Genomic DNA, 15,207 nt, shown 5'->3' on the forward strand with positions numbered 1-15,207 from the left:
GTTACATGCTATGCATTATATGCTGTTGCATGTTCATGTTGTGTGCTATACATACACACACACTGAATTGCATGTTATGTATGATTGCAGTATGTGTTGCATGTGACAAGCTCTTTTAGCTTCTATTGGAGTATAGCTGATTTATAATGTGCTGCGAGCTTCAGGTGTACGGCAAAGTGGATCAGTTACACACATGCATATATCCATTCTTCTTCAGGTTCTTCCCCATACAGGTCATTACATGGCATTAAGCAGAGTTCCCTGTGCTCTATGGTATGTCCTCATTAGTCTTCTATTTTATGTGCAGTAGGCGCATGCTGTGTGTTACACATGTGCATGTGCAGCTGTGCGTGTTTGCACTGTGTATTACATGTTACATGTCCTGTGTGTGATACACATTATACACCATGTGTGTTAATACGCAGCCCCTCACACACACTGGTGGTGCCCTCCAGTCTCCCTGGAGGTGGGGCTACAGGCTGCTGCTGACCGCGCCCTCCCTGACTCTGAGATCCCTTTAGTCCCAACTCTGCCGGCCACAGTACTGTCACACGACACCGGAGCAGGCCCACAGGGGCCGACCATGCTCCACCTGGGCCTGGGGAGAGCCTGGCCCACAGCGAGTCCCCTCAGGCTTTCGTAGATCAGTGACAAATCAAAGTGCATCATTTCTTTATCCATCCTCCTGTTTCAGGACACTGAGATCTTTCTTAGTCAATCCGTCAGTTCAGCCGCTCAGTCGTGTCCGACTCTCTGCAACCCCATGAACCGCAGCACGCCAGGCCTCCCTGTCAATCCCAAACTCCCGGAGTTTACTCACACTCATGCCCATCGAGTCAGTGATGCCATCCAGCCATCTCATCTTCTGTTGTCCCCTTCTCCTCCTGCCCCCAATCCCTCCCAGCATCAGAGTCTTTTCCAGTGAGTCAACTCTTCGCATGAGGTGGCCAAAGTATTGGAGTTTCAGCTTCAGCATCAGTCCTTCCAATGAACACCCAGGACTGATCTCCTTTAGGATGGACTGGTTGGATCTCCTTGCAGTCCAAGGGACTCTCAAGAGTCTTCTCCAACACCACAGTTCAAAAGCATCAATTTTTTGGGCACTCACCTTTCTTTATGGTCCAACTCTCACATCCATACATGACTACTGGAAAAACCATAGCCTTGACCACATGGACATTTGTTGGCAAAGTAATGTCTCTGCTTTTTAATATGCTATCTAGCTTGGTCATAACTTTCCTTCCAAGGAGTAAGCATCTTTTAATTTCATGGCTGCAATCACCATCTGCAGTGATTTTGGAGCCCAAAAAAATAAAGTCTGACACAGTTTCCACTGTCTCCCCATCTATTTGCCATGAAGTGATGGGACCAGATGTCATGATCTTAGTTTTCTGAATGTTGAGCTTTAAGCCAACTTTTTTACTCCTCTTTCACTTTCATCAAGAGGCTTTTTAGTTCCTCTTCACTTTCTGCCATAAGAGTGGTGTCATCTGCATATCTGAGGTTATTGATATTTCTCCCAGCAATCTTGATTCCAGCTTGTGCTTCTTCCAGGCCAGCATTTCTCATGATGTACTCTGCATATAAGTTAAATAAGCAGGATTGTTTCTAAGCTTTAATTATTTATAAATGCACCTGCTGTTAAATTACTTACTGAAAAATGTTTGTATTTCTCTTGGGTAAATACCAAAGAGTGGTATTTCTGAGCCATATAAAAGTGCATTTTAACTTTATAACAAACTTCCAGTTTCTTTTTTTAAAAGAGCTTTCAGTTTTTCAAAGTGTTTGAACTAATTTCCCCCACACATTCCACATCTTGCCAACCTTTGTTGATGTCAATCTTTTCCATTTTCATCATTTTAGCAGCTGAATAGTGATATCTCATGTGGCTTTTAATTTTTATTACCCAGATAAGTAATGATGTGGAGTACCTTTTCATATGCTTGAGGGTTGGGAATCTTCTTTTGTAAAATGTCTCTTTTGCTCATTTTTAAAATTTGTGTTGTCTTTTTCTTCTTAATCTGTCAGAATTATTTATATCTTCTTGATAGGAATCCTTTGTCAGATGTTTGAATTCTGGATATCTTCTCTAAGCCTTTGGCTTGACTGTTTACTCTTTTGCTGAAGACAACATCTCAATTTTAATGAAGTCTAAATCACTAATTTTTTGTTGGTTTTGTGGTTAGTGTTTTTTGGTCTTTTGGCCAAATAAATGTAAGCATAAATGTTATACATGACTTCCAGGAAGCCTCCCTTAAAAGGACGGAGCCCTTCATCTTTCTTTCCTCTAGAAAGGTTGTATCTAGAACACAAATGTGATGGCTGGAGCCCCAGCCATCATCTCAGACAATGACGTGATTTTTGAGAATGGGAGCCACAGAGAGGCGGAGCCTGAGACATCACGAAAGCACCATACTGGCCCTAAAACTGTCTACTTCCAGACTTCTTCTGTATGAGACAGACTGTGAGTGTCCTGACTGTCTGCTATGAGTGCAAGCCTTGCAGCCCCATAGATATGATTGTGTTGTTCAGTTGCTCAGTTGTGTCCAACTCTTTGCAACCCCATGCACTGCAACATGCCAGGCTTCCCTGTCTTCCACCATCTCCTGGAATTTGCTCAAACTCATGTCCATTGAGTCAATGATATCATTCAACTATCTCATCCTCTGTCACACCCTTCTCCTCTTGTGCTCAATCCCAGCATCAGAGTCTTTTCCAAAGAACCGGTTTTTCACATCAGGTGACCAAACTACTGGAGCTTCAGCTTCAGCATCAGTCCTCCCAATGAACATTCAAGGCTGATTTCCTTTAGGATTGACTGGTTTGATCTCCTTGCTGTCTAAGAAACTCTCAAGAGTCTTCTCCAGCACCACAGTTCAAAAAAGCATCAATCGTTTGTCACTCAACCTTGTTTATGGTCCAGCTTTTACAGTACATGACTACTGGAAAAGATAAGATAAGGGAAGATTCTTGAGATTGTTGAGCCCCTGGAGGAGGTCAGGCCAACCAAGCCCCAGGCTTAACAACGTTACAAGTTGTTCATGACAAAACAAACAGCATTAACATGAAACCAGAGCTGCAATTTGCTCACAGATTGAGGATGATATCAGCTTGATATTCCAGAATTATAAGAGGAACCCTGAACTGCAATTTTTGAAGTGTCTTCAGAAGAGACATGCTGAGAGCTGCCTAGGACCTTTCCCCAGTTGTACCAGGACACCAGACTTCCCAGCGCTATTTAAGTCTAGATGTTGGTGATGTATCCTCCACTGTTTCTATTTATCTTTTCTTTTAATGTTAGTATATTGGAAGTAAGCTAGATAATTCTCTAGTAAATATTGGTATTATTTATTTGTATATAACAAGTGGCTTATTTTGTTAACAAATCCTTTGAGCATGAGATGAAAGTGAAAGCTTTCTACAAAACGCTCCTGCCAAATAACACCTCCCTGGTCCCCAAATTGTTGTGAGAACCAATAAGACCATGGACTTCAAAGGGACTTGTCCATCACAGCCAGCCACGTTTTGGGCATCACTGTGGCACAGCATGGAGGTTCTGTCCCACCTCAAGGCCACATGCACAGCCTTGCCCCTCGGAGCCTCACACTGAGCCCAGATCAAGGCCGAGGCCCCCTCACCACCTGGAGCTTGTATGTTGAAACTGTACCGCTACACTGTATTTGGGAAAGGGCCTTTAAGGAGGTAACTAAGGTGAAATGAGGTCATACGCATGGGGCCCTAACCCAGTAGAACTGGTGTCCTTATAAGAAGAGAAGACACACCGGGGATGTGCATCCACAGAGAGAAGGCCCACACAGGAGACGGTGAGAAGATGGCTGTCTGCCAGTCAAGGAGAGAGCCCTCAGGAGAAACCAAACCTGCAGACACCTTGATCTGGGACTTTTAGCCCCTAGAACTGTGAGGAAGAAATTTCTACTGCTCAAGTCACAGTCTGTGGCATTTTGCTACCAGCCCTGGCAGACTAAGGCAGTGCCTGTGCAACCTGAGCTCTGAGCTTTTGGGGTGGCTGGCATGGCAGTGAGTGAGGTGTCCCCAGAGCATAGCCTCATTCACACACCTCCACGCGCCCCCCATGGTAGAAAAATACTGGAAGAAGAAGTTGGGAAAAAGTGTTGGATCTGCAGTTTTATTTAAACATAACACTGACCAACAATTGCATAACATGAATCACTCCTTGAATTGAAAAACACACAACTTCATTTTTATTATGTATTTACATATTCCTTTTCACAGAATAGTGCCCAAGGATCAGGACTCAGCCAGTTGTGGCCCATTCAAGCTGAACATCCCTGCCACTGCCCTTCAGCAGGCCAAGACGGTCAGTCCCTGCAGGAGTGGCCACCCTGATTCCTGGGCCCTGTGTATTTCCATCCATTCGACTGGCAGCACAGACAGCGTCCTGGGAGAACAGTGCTCGGCACTCAGGCGTCCTGGCCTTGGCACCCGCCACTCCCGCACACACCTGGTCTCCCCTTGGGGCAGAACTGGCCTCCACTCATGCACTGTGACCTCAGCCACAGCTGCCCTGCCACGCTCTAAAGCGGCCCACTCCACCTTGGCCCCCCAGGGTTCACGGCCAGCAGCCCCAAGCTCAGGATGGCCGCGCAAGGCCAAGCACTAAAGAGGCATCTTGGTTTGTCTTCTTTCTAAGTAAATGGATTAATTAATCAACAAAGCATATCCTTCTCTACCCCACTGCCACCAACCTAGTTCCCTTAGTCATGGCAAGAGCCACCTCCCTGGGCTTCTGGCTTTCTTCTGGATCCTCCATGTGTCCTCCATACAGCAGCAACTGAGCCATGCCAAGTTATTTCTCAGCTCAGGATCCTCCAGTAAACTGTATTACTAATGTTTAGATACAATTTATCAGAACACAGTCACATACCTGCATTCATGTGTATGAACGAATCTATGGCTGATTTCCTGCTATAAGGGTTCATCTGGGATCACCCTAAATGTTGTCGTGAACACACTCAATTAGCCCCATGGAGAGGCACACTCAGAAAGATCAAGACCCCCAGCCAACAGCCAGCCCCACACTGCCAGCCATATGAGGGCACCATGTGCAATGGGGGTCCTCCAGCCCAGGTAGCCTGCAGATGACTGTGGCCCCAGCTGTCCACTGACATCAGGTGGAAACTGCCCAGCTTAGCCTTTCCCAAATACCTGATGCACAGAGTCTGTGAGCATGAGATACAGTTGTTTTACACCACTTACATCAGGCCTGTTGATAGTCCCATCTGCCATTCTGCCATGATCATATGGTAAGCACACCTTGAATTACATAAAAAGTCTGTATGTATATGTGTGTGTAAATATATACGTGTGTGTGTGTGTATAAAATACAGAAATGCATAAGACTGGGTTTCTTTTAATTTAATCATTTTTCTTCTTTACTTGACTCCACATATGGCCCTCTTGTCCCATCTCATCTCCTACCTGTCCTATATTATAATTTTATTCCATCTATTCTCCATATTCCCCCCTTATTTGTGTGTAATAATTATCAAGCATACTTATACATTTTCATACATGTAGACATCTGTATATCTGTACAGTTCAGTTCAGTCGCTCAGTCATGCCCTACTCTTTGGAACCCCATGGACTGCAGCATGCCAGGCCTCCCTGTCCATCACTAACTCCCAGAGCTTACTCAGGCTCACGTTCATCGGGTCTGTGATGCCATCCAACTATCTCATCCTCTGTTGTCCCCTTCTCCACCTGCCTTCAACCTTTCCCAGCATCAAGTTCTTTTCCAATGGTAGAGGATTTTGGTAAATTTCTTTTACAAAGAGGGATCCAGTTTCACACTTTTCTACATCTTGATTTTTCTCACTCAATGATATCTTGTAGAAATCCCTGTGAAATCTTCTTAGAGCATTCACTGGATCTTTTCCATGGCTGCTTCATGTTCCACATGAGGAAAGCATATCTCCTCTGTGTGTACAGCTTTCATCTGCTACACAACAACTATTATGATGCCCCAGAGTGGCTGCTGGGTTTGATGTATTTTAAATTTTAACAGATGCAGCCCAACTGTTTTTCAGGAGGCCTGATGTCCAGTAAGATCTCTGCTTTTCCTTGCTGTGGACACTGCCACCCAGTGTGCAGGGCCGTCACAACTACACAGACCAGCCTGCTCCAGCTCCCCACATGCTCCACAGGTCTGCACAAAGCCTTCTGCAAACCACATCCCATTGTTTCTTCAACTTTTCTCATGCATGCATGCATGCCCAATTGCTCATCTATGTCTGACTCTCTGTGACCCCATGGGCTCTAGCCCACCAGGCTCCGCTGTCCATGGAATTTTCCAGGCAAGAATACTGGAGTGGGTTGCCATTTCCTACTCCAGGGGATCTTCCCAACCCAGGGATTGAATCCAAATCTTTGGCATCACCTGCATTGGCAGGCAGATTCTTTACCACTGCACCACCTGGGAAGCCCCTCAGCTCTCCTCAGGCCCAGCTAAACTTCATCAGCTGATCAACACCACTAGGTGTAAATAAAAATCATACCCAAATTCCTCTGTACAGTTCTACTCTCAGAGAAGAAATGTTGCCCATCAATGGTCTAGGAGACAAGGGCAGCTTGGGCCTCCACCCCTGCCCTTCCCCTCTCACTGTATCCAGGCCCCTCTGATGTCTTGCTTGGCCGGAGGGAGCTGCCAAACCACCCGTGGCCACCCCTTCTGAGGGCCAGTGTCAATCGTCAGAGGCTGAACCATCTAAACCACAGATGTCTCTATACTCTCAAGATCAGAGAGATCTTGGCTCTCAGGAATACCTAAGCGGCCCATTTATTAAGCAGGTCAAAACAGTTAGCAAGTATGTATATACTAATAACTTAGCTGTCCGAAATCTATATACATAAATTCTAAAGGAGACCATTTTTCTTTCATTTTTACATAACTTCCATTAGTTACTAACGGGGTATGTGGCTGTTGGACGCTGCATAGACTCTCAATCCTCAGTCCTCGCAGATTGTCCGCCGCCTGCCCCACGATGACTTCCATGTGGTACTGAAACGCATCTTTAGGACGAAAGGGCCGCGGTGTCACCTGCTGAGGCCACGACCTCGAGCCAGCAGCTTCGCCCGCGTCCAGCAGAGGGCGCTGCGTGTCCCCAGAACTGAGCATGCGCGGCCCCGCAGCGTCTCCTCCGGGTGTTTCTGGAGTCCACGCCACTCATCCCTCCGCTAGTGCCCACAGAAGTGAGGTTGGGTCTGGAAGCAGAGGCGGGTCCTGGGCTGGGACGTCGCCTACCTAGGCAGGAGTTTGACTCAGGAGTCGTCGCCAGCATAGAGTACAGGCGCCGGGGCCTCTGCACCCGGGACCCCATCTGTGCGCGGCTTGTCAACAGGCGCTTGCGTCCCGCGGGCACCAGCGCTGGGGCGGGAGCGGGAGGCTCCCTGGGTTCGGAAGGGTCCTGAGTGATGGGAGCACGACTGTCCTCGGCCACCGCCGAGAGCAGGCCTGAGGGGCTTTGGGGACCGCGGGCAGCCCTATCCTGGGCCATGTGACAACAAACCAAGACCGGAGTCTAACAATGAGCCAGGCATGGTCCACCGTGCGGTCCCCACAAACCAGGACCGGCCCGGGTGTGTCCGCGGCCTCTGGTGTCTCGGGAGCCATCCAAGGCTGGAGCCCGGGCCACGAACACAGCTGGGGACACAGAAGACGCTCTAAAGACATTTAAAAGAAAGGACTACACAGAATGCGTGAGGGCTTTCCTGGTGGCTCAGACGGTAAAGATTCTGCCTGCAGTGTGGGAGACCCGGGTTCAATCCTTGGACCTGGAAGATCCCTTGGAGAAGCAAATGGCAACACACTCCTGTGTTCTTGCCTGGAAAATCCCATGGACAGAGGAGCCTGGCCGACTACAGTCCATGGGGCTGCAAAGAGTCGGGCAGGACTAAGCCACTAACACACAGGATGAAGACAAAAAATATACAGACAGTATTCACAGTATTTACTTTTGAAGTGAGAATATAAGCTGTTTTTCTGCACCTCTCTTAACTTTATAAATTACATAGGTATCACCAGAATATACTTTTTAAAGCAATGGTTTTCTCACAAAGCTGGGTATTCCTCTCCATCTAGGAGGGCTAAAGTCTGAAAAAGGAGATCCCAAACTCAGATGTTTTCAGGTGCCTGGTGAGCTGGGTAAATGAGAAGGCAGAACTGAGCATGAGGCAATAGGGAGGTGTGAGGATTGCAGAGAACCAGCTGCTCTGCAGGAAGCAGGCTTGTCCAGCTCAAGTTCACCTTTGATCTTCATGAAAGCCCTGAGGGCAGGCCCACTTTGAAGACAGGAAAAGGGGAAACAGCCCAAGATGACGAAGCAAGAAGCAGAGCGCTTGTTGGAGGGGGCGGGCAGTGTAGAGGCATGGGCGCCATCTGCCAGGCTGTGGTTGCACCTTCACACTCCACACCCATGGCCCAGACTGGTGCAGTGACCCTGGCCCATGAAGGAGTGGCAGGGGGCTGCTTCCTGGCCTCCTTTCACCCACACAACAAAACCACACAGAGGTAGGTTGTGAGAGGAGTGAGGGGGGCCATGGGTGGAAACACTTGGAGAGTGTGCACATCTCCAAGTATCAATATGAAAGACATACCAGTAGAACTTAAAAAGGGCATAGAGAGGAGGATCTTTACCGCCTTGGGTCAAAGAAAGATTTCTTAAGACAAAAAAAGAGCATAAACAAAAAGGAAAAGATTGATATTTAAAACTTGTCTACATTAAAATTAATAAATTCTGGTCCTTAAAAGATACTGTAAAGAAAATGAAAAGAAAGAAACAAACCAGAAAAAAGAAAGAGATATTTGTGATACATATACTTGAAAAATGATTCAAACCCAGAATATATGTAATTTTTTTAGTCTATGAAGCAAGAGGAAAAAGACAACAGCTCAATGTGTAAGAAATGTCCAACTTATGTTCAAGGAAACATAACTTAAAAATAATGATATGCAAGTTCACATTCCCTAGATTAGCAAAAATTAAAATCTCTGTCAATATAGAGAAGACTTAGGAAAAAAAAGTCTCCGCACAGCTGGTGGAGTTGTAACATGGAGCAGCCGCTGTGACACGGCATCTAGTAGAGGTGGGCACACAGCAGCGGTGCCTCCATACTGCCCAGGACTCCACTCCTCATGCTGTTGTTGTTCAGTCGCTCAGTCCTGTCAGATTCTGCGACCCCATGGACTGCAGCACGCAGGCTTCCCTGTCCCTCACCATCTCCTGGAGTTTGCTCAAACTCCCGTCCATTGAGTCAGTGATGCCATCCAATCATCTCATCCTCTATCATCTCCTTCTGCTCCTGCCCTCAATCTTTCCCAGCATCAGAGTCTTTTTCAATGAGTCGGCGCTTCACATCAGGTGGCCAAAGTATTAGAGCTTCAGCTTCAGCATCCTTCCTTCCAATGAATGTTCAGGACTGATTTTCTTTACAATTGACTGGTTGGATCTCCTTGCTGTCCAAGAGCCTCTCAAGAGTCATCTCCAACAACATAGTTCAAAAGCATCAATTCTTCAGTACTCAGCCTTTTTTATTGTCCAGCTCTCACATCCATACATGATTACTGGAAAAATCATAGCTTTTACTATATGTACCTTTGTTGGCAAAGTGATGTCTCTAATTTTAAATATGTTGTCTAGGTTTGTTATTGCTTTTCTTCCAAGAAGCAAGCATCTTTTAATTTCATGGCTGCAGTCACTATCTGCAGTGACTTTGGAGCCCAAGAAATAAAGTTTGTCACTAGTTCCACTGTTTCCCCATCTATTTCCCATGAAGTGATGGGACCGGACACCATGATCTTCATTTTTTGAATGTTAAGTTTAAGCCAGCTTTTTCACTCTCCTCTTTTACCTTCATCAAAAGGCTCTTTAATTCCTCTTCACTTTCTGCCATAAGGGTGGTGTCATCTGCATATCTGACGTTATTGATATTTCTCCCGGCAATCTTGATTCCAGCTTGTGCTTCCTCCAGCCCAGTGTTTCTCATAATGTACTCTGCATATAAGTTAAATAAGAAGGATGACAATATACAGCCTTGACGTACTCCTTTTCCTATTTGGGACCAGTCTGTCATTCCATGTCCAGTTCTAACTGTTGCTTCCTGACCTGCATACAGATTTCTCAAGAGGCAGGTCAGATGGTCTGGTATTCCCATCTCTTTCAGAATTTTTCACAGTTTATTGTGATCTACACAGTCAAAGGCTTTGGCATAGTCAATAAAGCAGAAATAGATGTTTCTCTGGAACTCTTGCTTTTTCGATGATCCAGTGGATGTTGGCAATTTGATCTCTGGTTCCTCACCCTTTTCTAAAAGCAGCTTGAACATCTGGAAGTTCACAGTTCATGTATTGATGAAGCTTGGCTTGGAGAATTTTGAGCATTACTTTACTAGTGTGTGAGATGAGTGCAATTGTGCTGTAGTTTGAGCCTTCTTTGGCATTGCCTTTCTTTGGGATTGGAATGAAAACTGACCTTTTCCAGTCCTGTGGCCACTGCTGAGTTTTCCAAATTTGCTGGCATATTGAGTGTAGCACTTTCACAACATCATCTTTTAGGATTTGAAATAGCTCAACTGGAATTCAATCACCTCCACTAGCTTTGTTTGTAGTGTTGCTCCCTAAGGCCCACTTGACTTCACATTCCAGGATGTCTGGCTCTAGGTGAGTGATCACAACATCGTGATTATCTGGGTCATGAAGATCTTTTTTGTACAGTTCTTCAGTGTATTCTTGCCACCTCTCTTAATCTCTTCTGCTTCTGTTAGGTCCCTACCATTTCTGTCCTTTATTAAGCCCATCTTTGCATGAAATGTTCTCCTGGCATCTCTAATTTTCTTGAAGAGACCTCTAGTCTTTCACATTCTATTGTTTTCCTCTATTCTTTGCACTGATCACTGAGGAAGGCTTTCTTATCTCTCTTTGCTATTCTTTGGAACTCTGTGTACCTGGACCCATGTAAAAGAATGTTTGTGGTAGCAATGTTAAAAAAAAAAAAAACTGTAAACAACCCAAATGGCCTTACTGAAGAGGAAGTGGATAGCCTATGTTCAATTTCATGTGGTCTGACCTAATATTTTGTTTTAAATTACATATGCAGGAGGGAAAACTATAAAGAAAAGTAAGGGAATTTGGGGGCCTTCCCAGGTGGTGCTAGTGATAAAGAACCTGCCTGCCAATGCAGGGGACTTCAGAGATGTGCATTCAATCCTTGGGTCAGGAAGAGCCCCTGGAGGAGGGCATGGCAACCCACTCATCTTCTTGCCTGGAGAATCCCATGGACAGAGGAGCCTGGTGGGCTACAGTCTATAGAGTTGCAAACAGTTGGACATGACTGAAGTGACTTAGCACACACACACACACACAAGGGAATAAATAATACAAATTTTAGAAATATGATAACATCTAGTAGGGAAAAGGGGGACAATATCAGAGTGAGGCATGTGGGATGGGGAAAGGAGAGAAGATGCTTCTAATGTACCTCTAATGGGCTACCCTGGTGGATCAGTGGTTAAGAATCTTCCTACCAATGTTGAGGACAGAGGTTCAATCCCTGGTCTGGGAAGATCCCCCACACTGTGGAGCAACAAAGCCTGTGAGCCACAACTACTGAACCTGTGCACATAGAGCCCTTGCTTCATGACAGGAGAAGCCAGTGCAATGAGAAGCCCATGCACCTCAACAAAGAGTAGCCCCTGCTCAACACAAATAGAGAAAGCCCGCACAGCACTTGCAGACCTCCTCCCTTCTTCATTATTCACCCCTCCTCCTCTCATTATTCACTGTGGGGGCAGCCAGCTGCCACCTTATGAGGAGAGGCCCATATGCTGAGGAACAGAAGGCCGGTCCCTGGAGTGACCTCTGAAGCAGATACTCATTCCATCAGAGCCTTAAGATGACTGCTGCCCAACTATTAACAATGACTGTCAGCTGACTGCAGTCTCATGAGAGATGAGCCAGGACTCCCCAGGTAAGCTGCTCCCAGATTCCTGACTCGTGTGAAAATAACAAATGTCTGTTTGTTTTTTTTTAAGCTACTAAGTTTGGGGATAATTTATCATGCAGCAACAAATAACTAATACAAGTGATCTTCAGTTTGGCAAAAATGCCTTAAAAATGACACAAAAAACATGAACTATAACAGAAAAGAATTTGCAAGTCAGATTTTCTAAAAAGCAGAAACTTCTTCTCTTTTAAAGAATGTCGCTCTGAGCGATCCAGCCTCGTCTCTGGCCCCGGATTGAATTCGTCTCCTCTGGAGGCCAAGAATCCAGGCGTCTTATCATTCAGCAACAACCTTTCACTACAATAAGATACCACAGATGGGGTGGCTTAGACAACAGGCATTTATTTGTCACAGTTCTGGAGGCTGGGAAGTCCAAGATCAAGGTACTGGCAGATTCAGTGTCTGGTGAGAGTTGGTGGAGAGAGAGACTGAGGGTGAGAGTGATCTCTGGTATCTCCTCCTGATCTACTAAGGGCACTTCGCACCCCACCGTCATGATCTCATCTGAACCTAATCACTTCCCCAAAGCTCCACCTTCAGATATTATCATACTGAAGATTAGGATTTCAATATTTGAATTTGGGGATGACACAGACATTTACTCCAAAGCAAGGACTCTGAAAAACAGAAGGCAGACTGGCTACCAGATGGTGGCAGACAGCTCAGAACGGCCCAGAAATGGCACTTTCCTGCCATGGAGAATGAATGGAGAGAATTCCCCCCAGTAGCAGCAGGTGGCCCAGACTGAATTGCCTTGTGGCTGTGGCACCAGCAGAGACCAAGGGGCAGTTTCTGACTCTAGTCCCTCACTCAACAGAAAGTTGAGTAGCAAAAAGCTAGCAGCAAAAAGTAGCAGAAAGCCTACAGTGCAGCCCAGCAACAACAGAATGCCTGGGGCACTTTCTCCCCCCACTGTGGTCCAGATCCCCGCATATACCCAGCAGCAGCTGAGGCCACAGAGCTCTCCTCCTGTTTGGTTAGCATCAGTGGAAAATGAGAAGGAAGTCTGGACTTCTGACTCAGCAGTAGCAGGCAGTACCCCTCACCCTCCAAACTAGAGAACTGTGGGAGGAATTTGGAGCAAAGAGAACCAGAGAAAGGGTTTCTTTAACCTGTATGGGATATTCTGGGCAGACAGTTCATTTACCAAATGAGACACTGGCCAGAATGAATTCACCAAAAGGTTTGCGACCCAGGCTTTCACAGCAACCTTTGAATAGCATACAAACAAAGCAAACCAGAATAGCACTGCAAGAACTCAGAAGGAAATTGACATTGAAATCTCAGTCACAAAAATAGGGCAGGACCAGCATGCATCCTAAACAGGATGACTGCTCGAAAAGACTATTTAAACAGGATCCAGAGTCTTATAATGTAATATCCACAATGTCCAGGATACAGTAAATTAAAAAAGAAAAAATCATTTGTCATACCAAGAACCAGGACCAGGAAAATCACAACTGGCCCAACAATGCCAAAACTGATATGGCTCAGACGTTGGAGTTATCCAGCAAGGATCTTGAAGCAGCCATCAAAAAAATGCTGCAGTGAGCAATTATGAAACATAATTGCTTGAAACATATGCAAATAGTAAATCCGAGTAAAGAAATAAAAGATACAAAAAGAACCAAATGAGAATTAAAGAATTTTAAAAATAAATAATCAAGATTAAAACTCACTGATGGGCTTAATAATAGATTGGAGAAGAGATATGAAAAAATATTGAAGACAGAGCAATAGAACTTATCCAGTCTGACCAACAAAGAGAAAATAGATGGGAAAAAAATATAAACAGACTTCAGAGACTTGTGGAATAGCAACAGATCTAACATTTGTGTCACTGAAGTCCCAGAAAGGGAGGAGAAAGTGTGAAACAGAAAAAAAAAAATTTTGAAGAAATAATGGCTGAGTACTTCTAAATTTGGTGAAAAGCATAAACTTATATATTCAAGATGTTGAACAAACCCTAAACAGGATAAACTGAAAGAAATCCATCCAAAGACATAATCAAGCTTCTGAAAGCTAAAGACAAAGAAAAAAGCTCTGAAAGCACTTAAAAAGAAATAATGTGTCACATATAGAAAAACTATTCAAATGACAACAGATTTTTCATCTGAATCCAAGGAGACCAAAAGTAAATGGCACAAGATTTTCAAGTGCTGAAAGAAAAGAACTATCAATGCTAAACTATATCCAATGGAAAAAAAAAAAAAAACCCTTTAGAAATGAGGAGAAATGAAGTCTTTCTTAGGCAGAAAAACACTAAGAGACTTTGTCACCAGCAGGTCTACTCCAGAAAACTGGCTAAAGACATTCTCTACATTGAAAGGAGATAATAACAGAAGGAATCTTGGAACAAGAGAGAGTGACAGGACAGTGAAATGAGAAAAAAAAAAAAAATGGGAGGTTAAATATAATTTTATCATTCTCCTTATAAGTTTTAAAAGTTGTGTTTAATGGTTGAAGTAAAAATTATAACATGATTCAATGTGATGCTCAATTTACAGAGAGGGAATACTTTTTGTTTGTTTTATTTTTTGTTTTTTTTTTAATTTATTTAGTTTAATTGGAGGCTAATTACTTTACACTATTGTAGTGGTTTCTGCCATACATTGACATGAATCAGCCATGGGTGTACATGTGTCTCCCATCCTGACCCCCCTCCCACTTCCCTCCCCATCCCATCCCTCAGTGTCATCCCAGGGCACCGGCCCTGAGCTCTCCCTGTCTCATGCATCCAACCTGGACTGGCGATCTATTTCACATATGATAGTATACATGTTTCAATGCTATTCTCTCAGATCATCCCACCCTCGCCTTCTCCCAGAGTCCAACAGTGTGTCCTTTGCATCTGTGTCTGTTCTGCTGTCTCACGTATAGGGTCATCGTTACCATCTTTCTAAATTCCATATATATGCGTTAGTATACTGTATTGGTGTTTTTCTTTCTGACTTATTTCACTTTGTGTAATAGGCTCCAGTTTCATCCATCTCATTAGAACTGATTTAAATGTATTCTTTTTAATGGCTGAGTAATATTCCATGGTGTATATGTACCACTGCTTTCTTATCCATTCATCTGCTGATGGGCATCTAGGTTGCTTCCATGTCCTGGCTATTATAAACAGTGCTGTGATGAACATTGGGGTGCACGTGTCTCTTTCAGATCT

This window comes from Cervus canadensis, chromosome 15 (genome assembly GCF_019320065.1).
Source record: "Cervus canadensis isolate Bull #8, Minnesota chromosome 15, ASM1932006v1, whole genome shotgun sequence".
Lineage (NCBI taxonomy): Eukaryota > Metazoa > Chordata > Mammalia > Artiodactyla > Cervidae > Cervus > Cervus canadensis.